Source organism: Giraffa tippelskirchi, chromosome 14 (assembly GCF_054371585.1).
Source record: "Giraffa tippelskirchi isolate mGirTip1 chromosome 14, T2T-mGirTip1v1.2.pri, whole genome shotgun sequence".
Classification (NCBI taxonomy): Eukaryota; Metazoa; Chordata; class Mammalia; order Artiodactyla; family Giraffidae; genus Giraffa; species Giraffa tippelskirchi.
The window spans coordinates 50,115,208-50,139,642 of NC_137288.1; the positions used below are offsets into that span (position 1 = coordinate 50,115,208).

Sequence of the window (24,435 nt, forward strand, 5' to 3'; positions counted from 1 at the left end):
ACCTGGAAGGATGCTGGGCAGATAGTGGTTGCTCAATTAATGTGCTGGAATGAAGAATCAAAGAAGGGAGATCTATGCAGCTGGACTGTTAGAAGCAAGAAGGCCGGAGGGAGAGTTCAGCAGGAGAGCAGGGTCCAGACCACGCCAGGCCCTGTAGCCCTGGGGCGGGCAGTCAGATGTCACAGAGATGGATGGGAGGCCCCTCGGGGCTTGGAGCAAGTGGATGACATGAGATGACTTACTGTTTAAAAGCATCATTGCTGGCTGCTGACTGAGACGATACTACAGCGGATAGCTTGGGAATTACAGGTGGCAGGGTGATCCAGGCAGGAGGTGATGGACTGGAGCTCAGTGAAGGCAGAGGTGGCGGTCTGCGGCCATGTTCTGGTGTGCACTGTGTTCATCACTGTGTGGCCCGGGGGAGAGGGGACTGGAGGACAAGGTAACCAACAAGAAGGGAGGAGACAGGTAAAATGTGACCTTTGTGTATGACTGAGACTTGTGCAGCAATGAACTTAACTTACAAATAGTGACAGGAATAGACATCTAAAACGTGGCACGAAGCGTACACTTCAGAAAGACAAACGCCTATGGCACAATCCCATTTATGTATATTTAAAAAAAATTTATTGGCATATACTTGCTTTATAATGTTGTGTTAGTTTCTACTGTACAGCAAAATGAACGTCATATATATACGTATTTGCTATTTAGTCACTAAGTCATGTCTGACTCTTCAACCCCGTGGGGACTGTAGCCTGCCAGGCTCCTCTGTCCATGGGATTTCCCAGGCAAGAATACTGGAGTGGATTGCCATTTCCTTCTCCAGGGAATCTTCCTGACCCAGGGATCGAACCTGTGTCTCTTGCACTGTGGGTGAATTCTTTACCACAGAGCCACCTGGGAAGCCCACATATGCATATATCCCCTCCCTTTTGGATTTCCTTCCCATTCAGATCACCACAGTACATTAAGGAGAGTTCCCTATGCTACACATTAGTTATCTATTTTATACACAGTACCAATCATGTCAATCCCAAACTTCCAATTCCTTCCACCACTCCCCACTTCCTCCTTGGTATCCATATATTGTTCATTACATCTGTGTCTCTATTCTGCTTTGCAAGTAAGATCATCTGTATCATGTAAAAAATAGCTTTCAAACCTCATGTAGCTTACAGGCATATATACATACATAGATGTATAGCCAAGGATAGACATTAAGGCTTACTGGAGGGAGATAAATGGAAATTCTCCATTTTAAAAAACATGGCATAATAATAAGAGAGTCTGTGCCAACCCACTGGTGGCAACATGCCGTGAATCAAGAAACATGCTGAACTCGAGAGTAAAGGATCTTGACCCCTGAGGCTCAACAAAAATAATACTCTTAAGCTGTAGTGACCAATTCTTCAATAAACACATGTAGTTTATAAAAATCTTTACTGTTGTGGTCCCTCGTCTCCAAGATGGTTCTTAACCAGCCCTGATTCCTGAGATTCACTTGTTTAGTTCTTTCTCATATGAAACAGGGTTTTACCTGTGAACCAGTGGGGATGTTACAGAAATTCCTTGACCATGTGGGACTTTAAGGCTGGGTCATCCATGTTGTTTTGGCTTGTGCCCTGTTCTCTGGGGCTCCCCTCATAGCTCAGTCAGTAAAGAATCTGCCTGCAATGCAGGAGACCTGGGTTCAAATCATGGGTTGGGAAGATCCCCTGGAGAAGGAAATGGCAACCGGCTCCAGTATTCTTACCTGGAGAATCCCATGGACAGAGGAGCCTGGCAGGCTACAGTCCGTGGGATCGCAAGAGTCAGACATGACTTAGCAACTAAACCACCACCACTTGTTCTCTGGACTTTGAGGCTGGGACATCGATGCTGTTTTGGCTGGTGCCCTGCTCTCAGTCACTTGCTCTGGGGGAAGCAGCTCCTTGGAGAAGTCCACATGGCTGGGACCTGAGGCCTCCTGCCAACAACCAGAGTGACCTTGGTTCACTCACCCAGCACTATAATGAGGCATCTCAGAATCAAATCCTCCAGCCCCTGTGAAGTGTAAGGGACACCTAGACCCCTGGCCACATCGTCAGCACAATCTCATGAGAGCCGGAGCCAGAACATGCAAATACAGTTGACTCTCAACCAATACAGGTTTGAATTGTGTGCATCCACTTCTAAATGGGTTTATTTCGATAGTACATACGACAGTGCTGCACAATCTGCAGATGGTTGGATCTGAGGATGTGGAATCATTGATACAGAAGACCTGGGATGCAGAGGGTTGACTATAAGTTATAGTGGATTTTCAACTGGGGGCAGAGAGTCCGTGCCACTAACCCCTCCACGTTGTTTGATAGTCAACTGTAAACCACTCCCAGAATTCCTGGCTCACAGAAACTGGGTGGATAGTAAGCAGTTATTGTTGTTGCTAAGTTTTGGGGTAATTTGTAATGCTACAATAGAGTCAGTGGACCCCGTTTAAGTCAGTACTTTGAACTCGCTCCCAGCACTGCCTTACTAAGGAGTGCTGGGGAGTAAGAGCATTTTCTGGCTTGGGACTTTAGACAGGTAATTGCCTAGTTCAGGTAAACTCAAGTCCTATGACGCTGGGGAAGATTGCAGGCAGGAGGAGGAGGAGACAACAGAGGACGAGATGGTTGGATGGTATCGCCGACTCTATGGACATGCGTTTGAGCAAGCTCCGGGAGATGGTGAAGGACAGGGAAACCTGACATGCTGCAGTCCATGAGGTCGCGAAGAGTCAGACACGACCGAGTGACTGAACAACAACAAAATCAAGCACTGGCACTAGTCAGGCCTAGATGTATCTTTAAACAGACCGATTAGCCCTGAGATTACACAGCTGTTTTCATTAAAGCTCCCTTTTCTTCATCATCCAGACTTCTGAAAAAGCATTAGCTTGCTTAGAAACCACTTCTGTTTGTTCTCTTTACAGAGTTTTAAAAGACAGGTGTGCAGTCCACATAACAAACAGAGGAGCTGAGATGAGTGAGATGGTTTGTATTTCCTGACTTTTAGTAAGGACTTAAACTTCCCACAGAAGGGAGGCGAGAGGGGGCACAGAGAATGGCATGTAAAAGATCCTTTAGTCTGTTAAGGAGCTTGGCAGGAGCAAGTGAACACCTTAGTGCATCGTGGAGGAGAAAGCCAAGATGAAGCTGCAGAGCATTTTCTTCCCTTGTTGGAGGCAATGTCTGCTAGTTGCCACAATACTCTAAACATGCAGTAAACACAAAAATATTGCATTGGCCAAAAAGTTTGCTTGTAAGTAAAACTAGAAGACACCTTTTTCATTTTTGCTAAGAAGTTGATTGAACAACATACTCGCTACCTGAACAACCTTTTTGGCTGGAGTGGGTTGCCATTCCCTTTTCCAAATATAATGATTAAATTCTAGTAAATCAGAAGACCAGAGGGTGAATGGAACTTGCCACCTGGGGCAAACACACTTACCTTTGATGGAATTCAGAACCGGCCAGTAATCTAGGTTCTCACTTGCCAGATGAGGAACACAGTCCAGGGACTGTTTGCTGTTGTTCAGTTGCTCAGTCGTGTTCAACTCTTGCAACTCCATGGACTGTAGCCCGCCAGGCTCCTCTGTCCATTGGATTTCCCAAGCAAGAATACGGAGTGGGTTGCCATTTCCTTCTCCAGGAGATCTTTTCCCCACCCAGGGATTGAACCAGAGTCTCCTGCATTGGCAGGTGGATTCTTTACCACTGAGCCATCTGGGAAGCCTTATGGTACAGGATACCAGGCTCAAAATGGACATGGAAACCAGTCCAGACAGGAGAGAAACATGTTCTGGCCTCTGGCACGAACTCAGGGATGTGTCACTTGTCTCATGGCACCACTCAGCCTCAACTGAGATGCTGGCAAGAGCCTTGGAGCAGCCAAGGCTGAACAAAGGAGGAAGGGGTCTTAACAACTGTATGACAAACAGAACAGGCCAGAGGGAGAATAAAAGGCTGAGATAAAAGGTTCATTCCCAGAATATGGAGACAGAGAATTCCAGAAAAGGCAGAGGGGAAAACTATAAGATCAGAAGCTGGAAAATTCTTGGGATTCAAGAGAGAAAGAGAAATACCTTCTTTACGTAAGAGAAGGGTCACTCAGGGTCACCCATCTGATTAACATTAAGAGAAGCAAATCCTTGCTGAGAGCCTTGACTACATGCCAGGCCCAGTGCCCAGCTATTTATACACATGGTCTTAACAACGATCCTCAGTGATGTTATCTTTCCTGAATGATGAAACTGAGGCCAAAAGAGAGGTTACATCACTTGCCCAAGGCCTCAGAGCTAAAAGTGCTGGTGTCAGGAGGCAGGCATCTGACTGCGGTCCGAGCTCTCCATCTCTCCTTGAGGTGACCTCCTCACTGGGAGGGCAAGGCTGCAGAGGAGCAGAGGTACTGCAGGTCCCAAGACAGAAGAGATGACCAGGGAAAATCACATTCAGATTTGGAAGCGAGTTCTTATAAGGATGAGCACATCTATTAGATATGAATCTGTAACAACTGCATTTGCCTTAGAGATGGCATGTCTTTGTCTCTTTGTATCCTAGTCTCGCATCCATCCTGAACAGGAGGAAGGGAACAAAATGTGATGGGCTGTAGGTGCCCCTCTGTGGGCGAGTCTGCAGCCAGAGTCACAACCAGAAACCTTTATCTGTTCTGGGCTTGTTTCCCCCCTCCAAGGGCAGAAATTTATTTTGTATAGTACCTAACCCACGAGAGTGAAAGTGTTAGCCACTAAGTCATATCTGATTATTTTGTGACCCCATGGACTATAGCCCGAACAGCAACTCTGTCCATGGAATTCTCCAAGCAAGAATACTAGAGTGAGTTGCCATTTCCTTCTCCAGGGGATCTTCTTGATCCAGGGATTGAATCCTGGTCTCCTGCATTGCAGGCAGATTCTTTACCATCTGAGCCACCAGAGAAGCCCAAAGCCTAATGCAGGATGTGGTCACTGACCTTACTACCTCTCACATGCCAAGTGAGCACTCTACCATTTGAGCTAATCCTAACACATAATCTATCTTTAATGTTTCTTAAATTGAAATCATTTGTTCAAAAAATTCTTTGGTGTGTCCAAACCATGAAAAAAATTAATTTTTTCCTGCACCTAATACACCCTCTAGGGACTAGATATGGGGGGGGGGTGGTTTGTACAGAATTTGGGAAACGGGGCCACCTGGTGAGGAAGATATTCAGTCTAAAGGATGAGAATCAGGACTAGTAACATTTAAAGGTTTTTTTTTTCCTACAAAAACCACCTCTTGATGCAGCTATTAAAAATAAAAAAGAGGCGGTTTCATTTTCAGCTTTATTTACCGTTCACTTTCAAAGAAATTGGTTCCCATTGTCTTTCCTGTTCTCCATTCAGCTTCCTATTTCACATCTCTTTTCTGGTTATTTATTTTTCTGGGATCAATCTTCTATCTTAATTTCACTGAGTCCTATAGTCTTCCTCGACTTCTGAATCTGCTCTTCTGTCATTTTCCAAGAATCAAAGAGGTTAAACTGAGAAATATATATTTTAGGAGGAAGGAAGGAGAAAAGGAAAAGCCAACTTTACTTGGGTATTGAAAAGTCTGACTTCATAGAGCGCCAGGCTTGGGTTCACTTAATGACGAGGCACTATTTTGATTTTGGTATCTTCAGAAAACTTATTATTTGAAGACTTTTTAATGGTCATTCTGACTGGTGTGAGGTGGTAACTCACTGTAGCTTTGACGTGCATTTCTCTAACAGTAATGTTGCGCATCTTTCCGTGTGCCTGTGGGCCATCTGTAAGAATCACATTGTCATCAAGAGGGTCCCTGGTGTGCTTCTACCTTGTGCCTTTGGGGTGGACAGAGGGACCCATCCAGTCGTCTGCAGAGGCACAGTGGGATTGGAACCTGTCTACAGTATTCCAAAGGAAACAGTGATAGTGACTCCCTAACAACTGAGTTTGGCTGCTTTTAACAAACAATGGGGTAGCCTTTTATCATATTTCTTTTCTTTTCAAAAACCCTTTCAATTCTTTACATCTGAGGTAAGAGTCTCAGAGCCAGACTCTGAGGCCAGAGAGCCTGGGTCTGAATCTCACCTACCCTTGACTACTAACCTCTCTGTGCTTCTCCGTTTCCCTGTCTCTAAGATGGGAATAGTAACAGTATCTACATCATCAGACTGACATGAAGATTAAGGGAGCTAACATCGATACATGTAAAATCTTTCACAGTGCCTGGTATGTGAGCTCAGTAATACTGTCTATTAGAATATGTCTGTGTTGCATGCTGCGCTAAGTCGCTTCAGTCATGTCTCACTCTTCTGCGACCCTGTGGACTGTAGCCCTCCAGGCACCTCTTTCTATGGGATTTCCCAGGCAAGGATACTGGAGTGGGTTGCCATTTCCTTCTCCAGGGGATCTTCCCTACCCAGTGGTCGAATCCACATCTTTTAAATCTGCATTGGCAGGCAGGTTCTTTACCACTGTACCCAATAATGTGATTGAGGAAGAAAGTAGGACTTGTCAGCCAAAGCATGAACCACCTGATAAGACAGAAGCATCCTGAAGCAACAGACATACCACTCTCCATGCCTCATAGTTTGGGAACATACTTAAAAGATAGTGTAGCTGGGGGCAGGATGTAGGGCTTGGAAGTACCCTGAGCAGTACGGTTAGTTCTAACTTTTAAGTAGATATAAAAAAGGTGAAAGTGAAGGTCGAAGTAAATTTTTTTCAAAGAGAAAAGAACCACCGTCAAGAATTCTTAAATATACTTGCTGAGTATGTTTCATATAAAAGGAACATAAGAGCATCTTCTTATGGGATTTTGAGAGTTCATATTTTCTGTAAAGCAATAGTTTCAAGTAATGAGGTTTCCTTCCAATATAATGAAAGTATTAATGTACTGTTCCAGGAACAGATGCCCAAGATCATTTTAGATGACACATTGAGAATCACTGTGGATGAAAATTATTAGAGAAGCCAAGACTGGGGATGATGCCCTTGGCCACCTCATCTTCTAGGAAACTGCATCCTCACACTCTGATCTTAAGGATGCCCGATGATGGTTTTGATGCTGGCAGAAAGCTATATAGCAGGTGAACTTACTATCGTCATTTGTCTGATTAGGGGTTTCATAGCTTAGATTACCTTATTCCCCAATCATTTCTTAAATCTTTTAGTAGCACAGACAATTTTAAAAGGATCAAAAATGATGAGTTTCTCCCATAAAAGCCTCCTTATTCTCCACTGCTGTCTCAGATGGCAGGGCAAGGGTGGTTTTGCTCAACTGACAATACGGGAGGGAGTTATGAGGCAAGAAGTCTATGGTTTGGTGCATTTGTTCTCTGTGCTTCATATTGTTTATTAAACCAGATCACTCCAGGGCCTTGACTCATGTGTCCATAGCAACAGGTGTCAATTTAAAAAAAAATCAACATTCGTATGGTATACGAAACTCTACTCAAGATTCTGTAATAACCGATATGGGAAAAGAATATGAAAAACAATGGACATATGTATAACTGAATTACTTTGTTGTACACCTGAAACAACATTGTAAATCAACTAGACTCCACCATAAAACAAAAATTAAATTAAAAAATCTACATCTCCTCTATAAAGTCAAACATTAAGAAATTGCCTCCCAAGCCAATTCGAAACAGATTTGACCAATTATAATTATATTTTATTACTTGATCAGATTGTTTACATTATCATATCAGTAAGAAGATTTTTTTCTGAGAATTTTCCAAATCTGAAACAAACACATGAACAACACTAAATCTTAAAAGAATAGTTCCTCTGAAGAAAATTATCAAGTATTAAAATTAATTTTGGCCTCTAACCAACGAAAACCTTTTTGGAAAAGTCCTATCGTTTTCTCTGTGGACTACAGTGACTCCTAATTAAAGGTTCTGACTTGCTGCTAACAGAGGATGCCAGAAATGATCTGAGTCACTGCTAAAATTTACACCAAGTTTTGATTCAATGAAACAATTAATCACATTTGTCTCATTTCATTTAAACCCTGACATGATGCTTTTGGAACTTCCTGCCTTGATTTGAAGATGTATTTATAAGATTTTCCACTAAGTTCTTGATATCTTTAGGGGGCAGCCTTACATGATGAATGGGATAAAGCTCTGTGTTAGATTCCTCGAATGGACCTCAACAATAGAGAAGGCAGGCTGGTAGAGGGTGGGAGGTTTGGGATGCCATGCTCCATCCACCGCCGCCCCCAATCCCTAAACCCACCATTTTCCCCATCATAACCACTACATTCCAGTCTATATACTTTGGGTGGGAGGAGGGCATGGCAACCCACTCCAGTATTCCTTCCTGGAGAATCCCTATGGACAGAGGAGCCTGGTGAGCTACAGTCCATGGGGTTTCAAAGAGTCAGGCACGACTGAGCGACGAAGTACACAGACTAGTTGGGCTTCCTAGGTAGCGCAGTGGTAGAAACTCTGCCTGCCAATGTAGGAGATGCAGGAGACAAAGGCTAGATCCCTGGGTCCACAAGGTCCCCTGGAGTAGGAAATGGCAACCTATTCCAGTATTCTTGCCTGGGAAAACGCATGGTCAGAGGAGCCTGGGGCTTGCAGTCCATGGGGTTGCAAAGAGTCTGACATGACTGAGTAACTAAGTGTATGCACACACACAGACTAGTTGCCCAGTCCCCTGCTGCTGTTAGGGTTTCATAGAATTCCTTCTTTGTACTCTGCACTTCTGTATTGCCTGGATATGTCTCCAGCCTGGCTTTTCAAGCACTGCAGACGAGTAAATCTAGTTGGTTTGGTGTTTTGTTTTTTTTAAACATGGGACTAGCCAAGCACCGACGCCTACATTGGTGAAAGTATAGAAGGAAAAAATAACACATTTGGTAAGGAACAGATAAAAGTGGCTCTGAGAAAAGACAGCTTCAGAGAAAAGGTTAAGAAAAAGAAGCATCCACGGTCCTAGTGCCTGGAATCCTTAGGCAGGGGACCATCAGCATCATCTAGCTCTGAGCCAGTCATCTGTCTGTCCTTCCCCTGCTCTGCATCATGAAGCTAGTGGCAAACTCCATGCCCAGCCTTCCCTGCAACTGGTTTTGAGTTAGGTCAGGTTGGTGGGAAACTTGGTAAGACACTGAAGGGCTAGGTCAGGGTATTTCTCCCTGTCTCTGCTGCTGTGACCTCGGTTATTGCAGAAGCCACACAGCTCTGGCTTTGGGTTCTGGTTACACATCTTTCTTCTGTGTCTCCACCCCCAGCTCCAGGGTGATGTAGGTTTCCTGCTGCTATTGTGTTTTTCAGCTCTTGCCACCCTCTTTGTAACCAATTCCCTATATTAACCGACCTCTGTTGAATCATGTGGTGTGGGTTCTGCTTTCCTCACAGGACTCTGGCTGTTACAGTTCCATCACCTTACTCTATAGTCAGAACATCTTTTCTTTATTAAACAATGCATTTTTCCCTACATTGTTGTTCTTCAGTCACTAAGTTGTGTTCGACTTTTTGTGACCACGTGGATGGCAGCATGCCAGGCTCCTTCACTGTCTCCTGGAGTTTGTTCAAATTCATGTCCATTGAGTCGGTGGTGCCATCCAACCATCTCATCCTCTGCTGTCCCCTTCTCCTTTTGCCTTCAGTCTTTCCCAGCCCCAGGGTCTTTTCCAACGAGTCAGCTCTTCACATGAGAGGGTCAAAGTATTGGAGCTTCAGAATCAGTCCTTCCAATGAATATTCAGGGTTGATTTCCTTTATACAACAACATCGTTTGAGTTATGTCACGCTGAACTGACTGCATGTGGTTGACTCAATGTAATACCTAATTGTTTGCATTGAATATCACATAGATAAAATCTTTGGCATAGATACTAGTTTATTCTTTGTTCTCAAAAAGAAATCTGTTATTTTCTCCCTAAGAAGATCACTTAAAGGATGGGTGAGGTGTTAGTAATAATTAGACTAAATAGTAACATAAATCACATTGGAAAAAATGTATCTTACTGAGGAGTACGTGTCTACACATTTTGTAGTCCACATGATATTTTGTTTTAAGGAAAACAAAATCATTTATTTAACTCCTAAAACACAGATGGTATTAATATATGCTAGGAGAAACATTAGAAGGGATGCAGGTTTAAAACAATATCAGAGATCCAAAGTCAGAGTGAGAAGTTCACATTATGCAAAGATTTTTCAAGCTACCAATTAAATATCTCCATGTGCAAGAACAAGCTGATCAGGGCTCTTTCCCTATAACTCAGCGTACAATTGCTTGAGCATCCCTCATAATCTTACAGGACTAGTTAATAAACCTAACAGGGCAGGAACTCCAAAAAAGAGGCAGAAGTCAATATTTCATCATTCAACGATATTCTTTGCCTGCCTAGTTAACTCCTCTCATCCTTCAAACAGGGGGTCAGTTGGCACCTCCTCATGGAACCAAATACTTTAAGTTACAGTCAAGTCACAGAGACCCTGCCTACCCCCAGCTGCATATCACACTTAAGTCCACTCCAGCTGGCTGAATTGTTAAAAGGATCTCTCTCTCTCACTGCATAAGAAAGCCCTGTGAAGGCAGGAACCGTTTCTGCTATTGTTTTTATTTGCTTAGTGGGTAAGCATCAGTACTTAATGCAAGGCAATTGAAGGAGTGAATGAGAATAGAAAGGCACAGAAATTTCCAAACTTAGGAACTAGTGACAGCAAAGGAACTGGCTCCAACTTCTGCTTAATGTGATTCTTCTGACCTCTGCTTGCATTTGTCCTAGTCTGAGACAAATTCACCAGGCCAACGATGTCATCCCTGCTGCTGCTGCTGCTAAGTCGCTTCAGTCGTGTCCGACTCTGTGCGATCCCATGGACGGCAGCCCACCAGGCTCCGCCGTCCCTAGGATTCTCCAGGCAAGAATACTGGAGTGGGTTGCCATTTCCTTCTCCAGTGCATGAAAGGGAAAAGTGAAAGTGAAGTCGCTCAGTCATGTCTGACTCTTAGCGACCCCATGGACAGTAGCCTACCAGGCTCCTCCATCCATGGGATTTTCCAGGCAAGAGTACTGGAGTGGGGTGCCGTTGCCTTCTCCGGATGTCATCCCTACCAGTCCTCAAAAGGGGCTGTTTGTTCATGGTATTTTTCTAATTGTAGTATTATAATAAAACGGAGGATTTTGATAAGTCAGCATTTTAAAAGAAAAGCATAGATATATCAAGGTGAATTACTACATGTGATAACAGTAATCCACACTCAAGGAATGGACAGACTGGACAGGAATCCAAACGTGGGGGCAGGGAAGAAAAAGTGAGAAACTGTTCCTTAAACAATAGCACACGAAGGCCAGTCACTCAAGTAAGAAGTTACCTTATCTGCCCTTCATATTAAAAAAAAAAAAAATCAAGGATGCTGTCACCCAGGCTGCAGTCCTTATTTTGTCCCAAAGAAAACTTAATTCGCCAAAAAAAAAAGAAAAACATCAAGTAGTTTTGGGTCAGCAGACCGTAAGCAACAACTGAAGAAAGGTGATCTTGTTTCTACATGTATGCCCCATGCTTCAGGCCTAATATCATTTGTCTGGAGCTCATTCAAGTATTAATACTCTAGAACAAAATAAGTGAATTAGAATGTGATGAACAGCAGTTTTGTCAAAGTAGTTTTTAATTTCAGCACTCAAAAGCGTCAAATGCACACATAGGCATACACACATAATATTTCTGGAGGAGGACATCACCGTAATATAGTAGAAACAGACATCTGATACACTTTAATTGATTTAATTCTCAAATGGTTGACTTTAAAATTTTTCTGTGAAGTGTGTCTTTTGATGAATATATTAGGAAACTTTTGGAAAGTAGCTGTCAAAGTATGTTGAAACCGGTACGCTGGTTCTTTATCTTCATTTTTCTGCTGTTTACTGATTTACTGTTTGATCTAACTCTCTGACTTTAAAAAATTTTTTTATTTACTTATTTTTGGCTGTGCTGGGTCTTCATTGCTTCGTGTGGGATTTTCTTTAGTTGTGGCAAGCAGAGGCTTCTCTAGTTGCTGTGGGCTCATTCGGCGGCTTCTCATTGTGGAGCCCTGACTCGAGGGCATCTGGGCTTCAGTAGTTGCAGCTCCTGGGCTTTAGGTGCACAGGCTCAATAGTTGTGGCACACGGGCTTGGTTGCTCACAGCATGTGGGATTTTCTGAATCGGGGATCGAACGCGTGTCTCCTGCATTGGCAGGTGGATTCTTATATCCACAGTGCCACCACGGAAGCACTCTGACCTTAATTTTAAATCCATCCACTAAAATTCTTTGTAATTCCAAAATCTCTTTGGTTTTCAAAGGAGAAAAGTTGACCGATGAACTGAATGGTAATTTTCTTGAAGACTCAGGTTATCAGAATTATCAAGATATTTTATGGGAAATGCAGGATGGCAGAAATTGCTACACTAGAGGGAGACAGTTCCCAATGGCATATTATTGATAAATTCTTGCTAGTGATTAGCTGGTTTTTAAGATGCTCCATCTGTAGAGCATTTGACCCCAAAGTCTACTAACCTTCAATTCAGATCAGAACCTGGGAGGAAAAAAAGCATTTCCCCTTTCAGGGATGATTTTTACTGCTTTTATTTTTTTAAATCCTAGATGAACAAATATCAATGAAATTTTCTTTAACCCCCCTGGCTCTTTAACATGTGTGCTAAGTCGCTTCAGTCCTGTCTGACTCTTTGCAACACCGTGGACTGTAACCCACCAGGCTCCTCTGTCCATGGAATTCTCCAGGCAAGAATACTGGAGTGGGTAGCCATGCCCTCCTCCAGGGGACCTTCCTGACCCAGGGATGGAACCCTCGTCTCTCAAGTCCCCTGTATTGGTGGGTGGGTTCTTTATCACTAGTGCCACCTGGCTCCTCACCGCGCCTCAACTCATGGTTTTCCATTAATGTGATCAAGCCTACATACAGCCTCGGAGCAGGTTTTCTTTTGGTGCAAAGGCTGTTCTAGCATCACACTGCTGACTGGCTTCCCTTGTGATACTCATTAACCAGTTACCTGAACAGAAATACCTGGGTGGCTTCTGACCATCGCAAAGGGTTGGTTTTCCCAGAGTGAACTGGCTGACCTTCAACCTGCAGCCTTGATCCCACGAACTTTGTGCTTCAACTGGCTGAGCCAGGAGAGAGGTGATGCAAAAGAGTGTGCGGAGATTAGAAACAAAACCATGGCAAATGTTCACAGAGAAAAGGCTAAATTAGTATTGATCACTTAACTAAACATATATTCATTTATCAAACTTCAGTGAGACTGTCTTACATAAAGAAAGACGGTTATCAGGTGAATAATATTATCTTTAAGTGTACGAACAGTGTTGGAGGATGCAGAGCAATTTTTCTTCATTGCCACAGAATCATAAGCAATGAAATAAAATTACAGGTAAGAGAGAGTTTATGATAAGTAAATAAGCACTTGAATCTCTAAACCATTCAAGACAGATTGTGACATGTTCCTCTATTGTCTGGGTTCTTTGCCTACTTAACGATGGAAGAATTCATCTATGTATTTTGTTGTTGTTTAGTTGCTAAGTTGTGTCTGAACCTTTGTGACTCCATGGACTGTAGCCCACTAGGCTCCTCTGTCCATGGGATTCTCTAGGCAAGAATACTGGAGTGGGTTGCCATTTCCTTCTCTGGGGGATCTTTCCAACCCAGGGATAGAACCCTCATCTCTTATGTCTCTGCGTTGGCAGGCAGATTCTTTACCACTGAGCCATCAGGGAACTGAGTTTCTACAAGGGTTAGGTTCTACGTTCAGCTCTTAGGAGACCGAAAGTGCTCTCCAGGTCGATTAGTTATAAACCAAATATACAGCATAGAAAATAAGCTAATTCTTTAAAAAATTAAAAGTCTTCAGAAACTGCTTTAGCTCAGATTTTTGAGTAAACAATCCTTTAGACTTCCTTAGCTCCTGCAATGGTATGTCCCAGTGATAGCTTACAGTGAACGATGTTGGATTCGTGATCAGGGACCAGGCTTGATCACTCAAGACCTTCTGGGTAGCAAAGTTTCATTAATGTGAAAAAGGGACAGGAAAAGCTTCTGACAGAGACAGAAGGGGGATGGAGAGTGCCTCATCAAGCGAGCTATATACTTTTTCAATTGGTTATTACAGTAAATCAAAAGACTGTCTCAAGGTTGTAAAGGTCTTAGGAGACCCACTCCCACAATATACATTTTAAGAAAATAAGATTAGAACTAACAATAGAAAGATCTACTAGACCCACTCCCATAATATACATTTGAACATTAGTCAGAAGGTTCTCAAGAAGGAGAAACATGTTCTCAAGTAGGATACATTGTTATATTGACTAAGACAAAGCAATGTAGAAAAAAAGGGTTTGTCCTTTTCTCCTCCTTGAGAACTCCAGACCCCTCTCTCCTCCTGGGGGACCCTGGACTTTTTATCAGCCTATCTAGAAATTGACTCTCTCACCACGGTTCTACTCTAAATGTTCCAAATGGAAATATTTTAACCATTGAGGTACTGATGCTTAAATGATGATAATGTCTGATATTTCAATCAGTATAACACATACACACACAGTAAGCTTTTAGAGAAATGAGAAAAGTATATTTGAAATGTATATTTCATCCCTTTTTCTGGCACAGAGCTTTCAAAGCTCTTGGAACTTCCTAAGAGATGAGAGCTATCATGGGTCTTTTGTTATATTAATAAGGTGCCTTTTTGGACCACATCTGAGGATGGGGGCTGGTTGGCAGGAAAACCAACCATGACCTTGTAGGGTTGGAACCTTCACTCCCCCCTCCTTGACCTCTGGGGGATGGGAGAAGGTTAGAGGTTGAGTTCAGTCACCAGTGGACAATATTTTAGTCAACTGTGCCTATGTAACAAAGCACCCAAATAACCCCAAAAAGACAGGGTTTGGAGAGCTTCTGGGCTGGAAAACACATGTCTGGAGGGGGCATGGAAGCTCTGTGCCTTCCCGTCACAGCTTGCCCAGGTGTCATTTCATATAGCTCTTGCTTGTAACCTTTTGAGCTTGTGATCGAGAATTGCTTGGTGGTTTGGGGAAACAGCCATTCCCTGACCCCTTGGAATTGGGTGCAAAACTCTTGTTAGTTATCTCTTTGAGATTCTTATAAACTAGACTCTTGTGAAAAAGTTGGCTTAAAACTCAATATTCAGAAAACTAAGAACATGGCATCTGGTCCCATCACTTCATGGCAAATAGATGGGGAAACAATGGAAACAGTGACAGACTTTATTTGGGGGGGCTCCAAAATCACCGCAGATGGTTACTGCCATGAAATTAAAAGATGCTTGCTCCTTGGAAGAAAAGTTATGACCAACCTAGACAGCATATTAAAACGCAGAGACACTACTTTGCCAACAAAGGTCCATCTAGTCAAAGCTATGGTTTTTCCAGTGGTCATGTATGGATGTGAGAGTTGAACTATAGAGAAAGCTAAGTGCCGAAGAATGGATGCTTTTGAACTGTGGTGTCGGAGAAGACTCTTAAGAGTCCCTTGGACTGCAAGGAGTCCAACCAGTCCATCCTAAAGGAGATCAGTCCTGAATATTCATTGGAAGGTCTGATGCTGAAGCTGAAACTCCAATACTTTGGCCACCTGATGTGAAGAGCTGACTCATTTGAAAAGACCCTGATGCTGGGAAAGATTGAAGGCTGGAGGAGAAGGGGATGACACAGGATGAGATGGTTGGATAGCATTACTGACTCAATGGACATGAGTTTGAGTAAACCCCAGGAGTTGGTGATGGACAGTGAAGCCTGGCATGCTGCTGTCCATGGGGTCACAGAGAGTTGGACATGACTGAACTGAACTGAGGCTCTTGTTGTTGTTCAGTCACTAAGTCATGTCCAACTCTTTGTGACCTTATGGATTGCAGCATGCCAGGCTTCCCTGTCCCCCATCATCTCCTAGAGTTTGCTCAAACTCATGTCCATTGAGTTGGTGATACATCTAACTAGGCTCTCTGAGACTTGAACTTGGATCGCTGGATTCAGAGTCAAGAGTGCTCATCATTACACCATGGAACCGTGGCTGGCCTGCTGCCTCCACTGCTGAGTCAGGCCAGGCACAGCCCCCAGCCTCTAGAACTAGGCTCTAGTTAGATGGAAAGAAATGGCTGAAGAGAATGGACTCCATGGCTTAGATGAAATTCTTTCATCCAAAAGTTTTTGGTTGGGCCTTTTTATCTATCTCTGTTGGACTGTACTGAAGAAGGAAAACTCTTTTTAACATTATTATTTTGAGAAGACACTTCATCTCTTGCCCTCAACATTAGGTAAATGTATATATTTTTCTCAGTGTATAAAGGTTATAGGCAGTGGTTTATCATTTGCGAATGCATGGGTATTTTACTATAAGGAAGGAAATGGTCAAATGTTGAAAAGACAAAAACTGAAGAGAACTGAAAGATCAAACATATTTTAGAATTAAGTTCTCTTCCTAAAAAAGATTATCTTAAAAACATTTCCTTTCTCATCATAAATTACAATCATGTTTATATAATGCCACTCAGGGCCCCGCAGGGGACAGTCCCTGTTCAGAAGCCTCTGATACCAAACTGTCAAAACATGGTATTTGATGTTAAGTGGTGTGAACAGGTTTTATTTTAACTGACACACTGGAAGATGATTAATAGGATGAGTGACAGATCAAACAGTGAATGTACTTCAATGCAAGTTGAACAATATTTTAATAAGTAAAATAAGAAAACCATTTCACACTAGAAACTTCCAGTCACACTTACTGATTTTAAAGCAAAAAGTTATTTGACTTATCTCTCTAGTTCCACAGCATTGTGTTTAAATAAATGGAAAGTCTCAGAATTGTCTTTGAGAAACACGTGAAGGAACTTTTTAAGATAATGATAAATACGAGATTAGGAAATTCTCAGAGGGTCTATAAATTGCTAGTGTGTGTGCGCGCACGTGTGTGTGTGTTAGTTGCTTAGTCATGTCCGACTCTTTGCAACCCCATGGACTATAACCCACCAGGCTCCTTTGTCCATGGGATTTTCCAGGCAAGAACACTGTAGTCAGTTGCCTTGTAGCGACTTGTCTCCAGACAAGTCCAAGGAGACCAAGGCAGATGGAGCTCTCGGGACAGTGTACCAAAGAGGAGAACTACAGTCTGGTGTTGTAGTGGAAACTTCAAGGCTATTATTAAAAGAAAATAAGAGAAAATACAATATGGCAGAAGAAAAAACATACTACACAATGAGCAAGAAGTAGTCTCTTAGCCAAGTCAAGTACTTAGGATTGGCCAATAAAACACATGAAGATTGAGAGAAAGGAGATAAACAGTTCACAATTTGAAAAACAGAAAGTTTATAACAGTTTAATCCTCTTTTTTTTGGAATAGTTGATTTACAATTTGGCACATGTACAGCAAAGTGATTCGTTACCTATCTATACATATCTATATAAACATATTTTTTTCAGATTCCTTTCCATCACCTATCATAGGCTTTTACAAGATATTGAATATAGTTCCCTGTGCTATACAGTAGGTCCTAGTTGTTTACCTATTTTGTATACGTGCATGCGTGCTAAGTTACTTCAGTTGCGTCTGACTCTTTGTGATTCTATGGACTGTAGCTTGCCAGGCTCCTCTGTCCATGGTCCATAAGATTCTCCAGCAAGAACACTGGAGTGGGTAGCCATTCCCTTCTCCAGGGGATCTTCCCAACCCAAGAATCGAACCTGTGTCTCTTATCCACATCTCCTACATTGGCAGGTGGGTTCTTTCCCACTAGCACCACCTGGGAAGCCCATTTTATGTACAGTAGTGTGTATTTGTTCCTCTCAAATTCCCAATTTATCCCTTCACCCCCGGCCTTCTCCTTTGGTAACTGTAAGTTTTTTTTCTATGTCTGTGAGTCTACTTCTGTTTTGTAAATAAGTTCATGTGTATCTTTTTTGTAGTGATATCATATGATATTTAAGTGATATCATGATATCATGTGATATTCGTCTTTGTCTGACTTACTTCACTTAGCAGGACAATCTCTAGGTCCATCCATGTTGCTGTAAGTTAATCCTATTGAGGATAAAAGCTTTTGAAGGTTCTGAGAAATTTGACAATATGGAGTTATAAATAGCCTATTTTCTGCAGCATCTTTTCTCTGTCCTGTGTACCCTCCAAGCATTGCGAGGAAGTTTTTGAGTGACACTTATGCAGGAGGCAATAAGTTGCCTTTTAAAAAAGCCCCCAGTGAGCACTGTCCTCCCATTTGCTTTAGTCACTAGTACCAGACTCTCCCTAGGTCCCTAAGGACTCCCAAGTCCTCATAGACATTTGAGGCATTTCTGAGATAGACTCACCTATAACATCACACAGAAGACTGCTGGACATCTTATTCTTACACCTTGATCTTTCTGCTTGAGCATGAACCCAAAAAAGCCAGGGATGATGGTTGGTCTTTTTCCTTCTTTTATCCACCAGTAGTTTAGCTTAACCTACTAGTTGGAGACTTCTTGCAAACATGGAAGAAATTTCATCAACAAATTATATCCTCATTCAATGAACTCATCTCTTCCTTGACAGATTTAAATAAGTAGCCTGTCTTTTATCGGTTAACTTCTGTATCTTTATAACTTCCTTAGGGTTTGTTTGTTTGTTTGTTTCCTTTTTAAGGGGCAGAAACGTTTTTTCTCTCAATATTGTAAGACATAATTTAACACGAGGAGAATCTTGGAACAACTGTATGTGGTGTTTTCCTTAGAGCCTTATGTTGACCTGACATTTCTACATTCTTTTTTTCAAACGTATTAGACTTTCTTTCACTCTAGACCAGGCTTCTCCAACAGAAACAATATGTGAGCCACAAATGCAAGTGAAAATTTTGCTAGCCTCATTAAAAAAGAAAAAGAGGGGCAATTAATTTTGAGAATACATTTAAAACTATCAGAAAGCATTATTCTTTTGACAAGTAATCAGTATAAAATTACCGAGAGGTTATCATCCATTTTCTCTTTTTATCTGAGGCTTGGGTACAGAGGGCATTTTATGTCAATGGGAGATTTCAATTCAGATGAGCCGCATCCCAAACGCTCAACAGTCGCACTTATCAAGTGGTTCAGGTGTTGAAACACACGGCACTAATTTCTCTCCCTTCTTGTCCCCGGGAAAGTCCTTGCCTGAGGATTACTTCATTTCCTGTCTCTTCAGTTTTCCACTGGATTCTTTTCCTCTGCCTTTACGCTGCGCAGGCCTCCCTTAAGCCCTTCGCTTGCAGTGTCGTGTCGCTGCTTTGGGTTCAGTTGATCAATTTCCTGTCCTCCTAAGCTCTCTAAGTAAAACCCAGGCCTCTTTACTGCCTTAGATGCCGCCAACAACTCTCCCCTTCCTGCCTGGATGGCTTTCACAGATATATGCTCGCTCCCCTCTTCCTTCTGCTTTGCAGATTCATCCTGATAGTCAGGGCGGTGGGGAGCACAGGCCATGATTCTCTAACCTAAGTGCAAACATGGAAGAAATTTCATTGCCTGGGAACCCTAGTTACCATATTGCTGGGCCCACTCCCACAGATGTAGATTTCAGAGGTCTGGGGCGAAGTGGGAGCATTTGTATTTCTAATCAGTTTCCAGGTGATGCTGTGGGTCTGGCGATCCCACTTGCAGATCTCCCGCTCTAAGTGTCAGTCCTTGGCCCTCTGGTCTTCTCCCCCAGGAGCCACAGCCCCTCTCCTGGCCAACAGAGCCTTGGTCTGGTTCAGTGTCCCGGTGGCCTGGGACACTGGTATCAGCCAAAGTCAGTGCTGGCTAAGGGGAAAGACACTTTCTCTGGCCAGTGGTGGGTTCTGGCAGGTGAGACCTGGGGGGTGAGGGAGCTTCTAGGAACCTGTCAGACTCTATAAAAGGGACCCCAAGACAGGCTGGCTCTTTTCCTGCTTCTGGACATCATTGTCTAAGAACATCCCTCAGGACTAGTGTCATCATTCTGGGCCCCTGAGGGCAACGGCCGAAGAGGCCAAGCTGTGCAATGACCACAGAGAAAGAGATGGGAGGGAGGGAGGAGGTTACGGAGGGGGTCGTGCAGCCAGTGGAGGAAACTGTGTGGGGCCTCCCTCCTGTGCTGTGTGCAGTAGTGAGCATACCTGTTGTTTAGGCCACTTGTAACCTCATGCAACAAACCTCCCGACACCTCTGAGCGCTTTCATCTCTTCCTTCTCCAATAGCCAAATAGGTTGGTGTTTTCTCAAACACTGCTCTCAACCCCACTGCTTCCTCTACTGAATTGTTTTTCCCTTCCCCGCCTTTTTTTGCTCTGCTGAAATCGAGGGGAGCCCAGTCCCTAACACTCCGGGGACTTAGAACAGGGACACAAATGAGGGTCCTCGCTCATCTCTCTTCCCACACTGGATGCGTCCCGTGCTGTCAGTGGGATGCGCGTGGGCACACTGATCTGAGTCCAGGCTCTGCCAAAACCCCCCACTCCCTGCAAGCTGCATCCCCTGGCCAGCCTTCCTCAGAGGGGTGTGGGCACTGGTGAGGGGTGAGGGGGGGCAGTGGCGAACTGGGGAAGAGTTAGGCAGGCATGGAGGTTGGTTCAGGGCAGTCTGGCTGGGAATTGTAGCTTCCCAGGTACATGGAGTGTGGTTTACAGGTGGGGTGATGGGAAGTGTGGATTTTGGGGAGCGCACAGACTCCTCATGCTGCTGTGGGGGGCATAGCCAGAGGAAGGCCATGGTGGACCTTCTAAAGCAGGGCACCCGGGCCAGTGGTCCCCGCTGCTCTGGTGTCAGAACTGGATGAGGGTTGCTGATGTGATTGGGCAGATCCTTAGACTCCAAGTCACAAACAGTAAAGGCTTTCCTGGTGATAGTGACACCTGACATCTAATACTTTGATCCTCCTTGGAATCAAGATAATACCCTAGCCATACTGATTTTGTGAAAAGATCTGGGAATTTTAGTATGAGACTTTATTTTCTATTTTACCATGTACAATCAGGCATTTAAACCTTCATGGTAAGACTTTCCCTGTAGTAGTATTTCTAATGCCCTTATTCCTTCCTCCTCCTTGGATTCATTTGCCGAAATAAATTCTCTAGTTATTTTTTTGAGAAAAGACCTCATTTGGTAGTTTATTCAGTACACTCTGTTTTCCCACATTACATTTGAGTATGAATGAGACACAAGCTACTATTCATTAACCCTCCACGCTTGGAAGGCCAGCCCCAAGCGTGCTGACACTGCGTCACTGATGACAAGTCTGGCCCACCTGCTCCTCACTCCCTTGTAATTAATCTGTGTCTACCCCTCCCTTCGTCTGGAAGACTTTATATATGCATATTTATTTATATCTGAATATTCTGGAGCTGAACCATGCTGTGTCCTTCAGTTCAGGGAAGTTTTCTTTAAAGTCACTCAGCATTTTCTTTCCTTCAGTGTCTGCTCTTCTAAAGCTCCTATTAGACAGATGTCTAAGATTTGGCTCTATTTCCTATTCTGCATGTCCTGACTCATCCCCTTCTACCCATCCCAACATTTGTTTACATGATATTTTAGAGATCCCTTCCAGAACATTCATTTCTGCTCGCCAATCTTTAAACTGTATTTGTTTTATGACCATATAGTTAGTTCCCAGGAATTTAAAAAATAGTAGCTTGTTCTAATTTTGTTAAATATTATTGAAGATTTGAGGAGGAGGATTATCTTGTTTTCATGTTTATTTTCAAGTTGTCTTCGTTTTCTGTTGACGCTGTTTCCTTGGAGTGAGTTCTTCAATTTGTTGCATTCGATGTTTCTCTATGAAGGGTTTTCTTTCAAAGCTTGAGGATTCTTGGTTTTCTGTTCACACTTACATTCAAGGACAGGATTGAAGATTGAGCTTCCTGAGCTGAAATAAGAAACCCTATTAACTTTCTCCATTAATGCGAGTTCTGATCTCAGCAGTCTGCCTTCCATCATTGTGGGGAGGGCAAGGTGGGTGAAAGGAATCCGTTCTTACCTGCAGCAAAGCCTGGGGGCTGCTCCTGTTAGAGTCCCCACCTCCAAATACATCCTCAGTGCCCTGTCCTGTGGCTGACACCAGCCTCATTGGCCCCATTTAATTCCCCCAGGTTCCAGTCTGTTTCTCTTAAAAAGAAACCAGCAGAAAAGCTTTCACTTAGTTGAGACAACAGTTCTTGAGCCGTTTAGCTTGGAGGAGGGAGTCATAGCTACCTGGGCTCAGAGATGCTCTGATGCATGAAGATGAGATGCTCTGCATACCTTTCTCTTCCCAAGGCTCTGTCTTAATTACTGACTCACCTGCCCTGTCTAGTGCCTGGAACAGTGTGTCTCTAGCTCTTGGGGATTTTTTTTTTTAACTTTATTTTTGAAGATCCATTCTCGTGTGTGTATTTTAGGCTATGACGCTTTGTTTTGTTTTGACTTGAGATATGATTGACATGTAACATTGTGTAAGTTTAAGGTGTACAATGTGTTTGATTTGACCCACTTATATACTGCAAGATGACTGCCACCCTAGTGTTTGCTCACGCCTCTATCACATCAGATAATGATCATTTCTTTTTTTGTGGTGAGAACATTTAAGATCTGGTCTCGAGCAATTCAGGTATATATAATACAGGATGTTTGACTATAATCGTGATTCTGTGCATTTGATCTCCAGGAATTATTTGCCCTCTATTGTAAGGTTTTCCTTTTGAACAACATCTCTCTTATTTGGGCTGTGGTCTTATCCTCAGTTTGATTCTGTCAGCTTTGTAAGTTCTTTCCTGATTGTTCCCTTCATATTTTCCAGTGTGATTATGGGTTGGTTCTTTGTTTTCAGTGCCAGTATCTTAACATATAGCCTTATCACTCACTGATGCTATAGGTATTAATGTATCAATTCCTATAAGTGTTTACCCCACTCCAGTTCACCCCCTATAATAATGTCATCAAATATAATAGCCACTGGCCACATGAGGCCATTGAGCACTTGACTTTTGAAGACTCTGAACAAAGAAAAAGGACTGTGATCTATTAAAATTTTTAATGTAATTTATAGTTTGAAATTTTAATATTTTAGATGCATTGGCTTAAATTGAATGTAGTAAAATTAATGTCACTGGTTTCTTTTTACTCTTACAATGTGGATACTAGAAAATGTAAAATTGCATGTGTGTGTAGCTCATATTTCCATCAAACAAGACTACCTACATTGCCATAGGAGTCATTCCTTAGATAAAGTTAGGAAGAGGAGGTCAAGATATGACTTTCGAATATGTATGTATGTAGAATACCCATCCACCCTCAAATCTTGTCAAAAAACACTAAAAAGTGAGATAAATTACTTTAGGAAAAAGTGGTGGTGTAGGTGGAAAGGAGAGGTCAGGCCAGAGGTGTCATATCTTTAGTAGAGTCTATGTCATTCAGGAATCAGTTTATTATGGGTAGAAGCTAAGGAAACAATTCAGTGTTTTTCATGGTTGGTCACAGACCTGTGTCCATCGTGTGAATAGGGATGCCATACGGGAAGAAAGGAGTCAGAGTAGACCTGACAGTGAAGTTAGGAAGATAATGAGCTTGGCTTTGGATCTGTGGTATATGAGGTGTCCCTGGGCATCCACACATCCCCACAGGCAGATGACCACATGAGCAACTCTAGCAGCATGGGGTCTGGGGGTAGACATGCGGATCCTCAGTATGGTATATGAATCCCCCAGGGGCACACACCTCAATGCTGGCACTTTGGGAAAACCACTGTGGAAGAGTAGGCTGACGAGCAACAGCCTTGAAGGAAAAGGGAGTATCAGCAAAAGGAAGCATGACCAGTTTATATGCTCTTGAGATCTAGCACCGCAAAGGTGCAAGGCAGGCCTCGGGGGACACTCGGGTGACTCAGTGCAAGTCGCTCGGTCGTGTCCGACTCCTCGCGACCCCATGGACTGTAGCCTGCCAGGCTCCTCCGTCCATGGGATTCTCTAGGCAAGAACAGTGGAGTGGGTAGCTGTTCCCTTCTCCAGGGGCTCTTCCGAACCTAGGGATTGGACCCAGGTCTCCCACATTGCAGGCAATTTCTTTACCATCTGAGCCACCAGGGAAGCTCAAGAATACTGGAGTGGGTAGCCTATCCCTTCTCCAGGGGATCTTCCTGACCCAGGAATGGAACTAGGGTCTCCTGCATTGCAGGCAGATTCTTTACCAGCTGAGTTACCAGGGAAGCCTCGTAGCTTTCAATACACTTAGTGTTTCAGGAATTACTAGAGCATGAGGTTTGTTTTAACCAGTGGAAGCTTTTATCACGCAAGGGTTTTTAAGAGGTGGCATGTAAATAGAAGAAGAAAGTACAAACCTTTGGACAAAGGGGGTTTAGTATGAAAATGAGGGAGTCTTAACTAGTATAGTCTAATTGGGATGAACGAATCTTCTATCCCTGCAGGCTTATAAGAGCTAAGAGCTCC

The 24,435-nt window shown here is 43.2% G+C and overlaps 1 protein-coding gene and 1 long non-coding RNA gene across 6 annotated transcripts in view; one reads left to right on the forward strand and one right to left on the reverse strand.

The window, feature by feature from the left end:
- Window positions 1-24,435, reverse strand: part of DLGAP1 (DLG associated protein 1) — a 762,891-nt gene that overhangs the window by 344,720 nt on the left and 393,736 nt on the right. The gene's annotated exons all lie outside the window — the stretch shown is intronic.
- LOC145534450 (uncharacterized) overlaps window positions 1-24,435 on the forward strand; it is a 343,726-nt gene that overhangs the window by 242,726 nt on the left and 76,565 nt on the right. Inside the window, exon 5 of one of the 5 annotated variants that reach the window (XR_014074620.1) lies at window positions 6,933-7,116. The exons of the other annotated variants lie outside the window; for them this stretch is intronic. This is a non-coding gene — a long non-coding RNA (uncharacterized LOC145534450). The remainder of the gene's footprint in view (window positions 1-6,932; window positions 7,117-24,435) is intronic. 5 annotated transcript variants of the gene reach the window in all.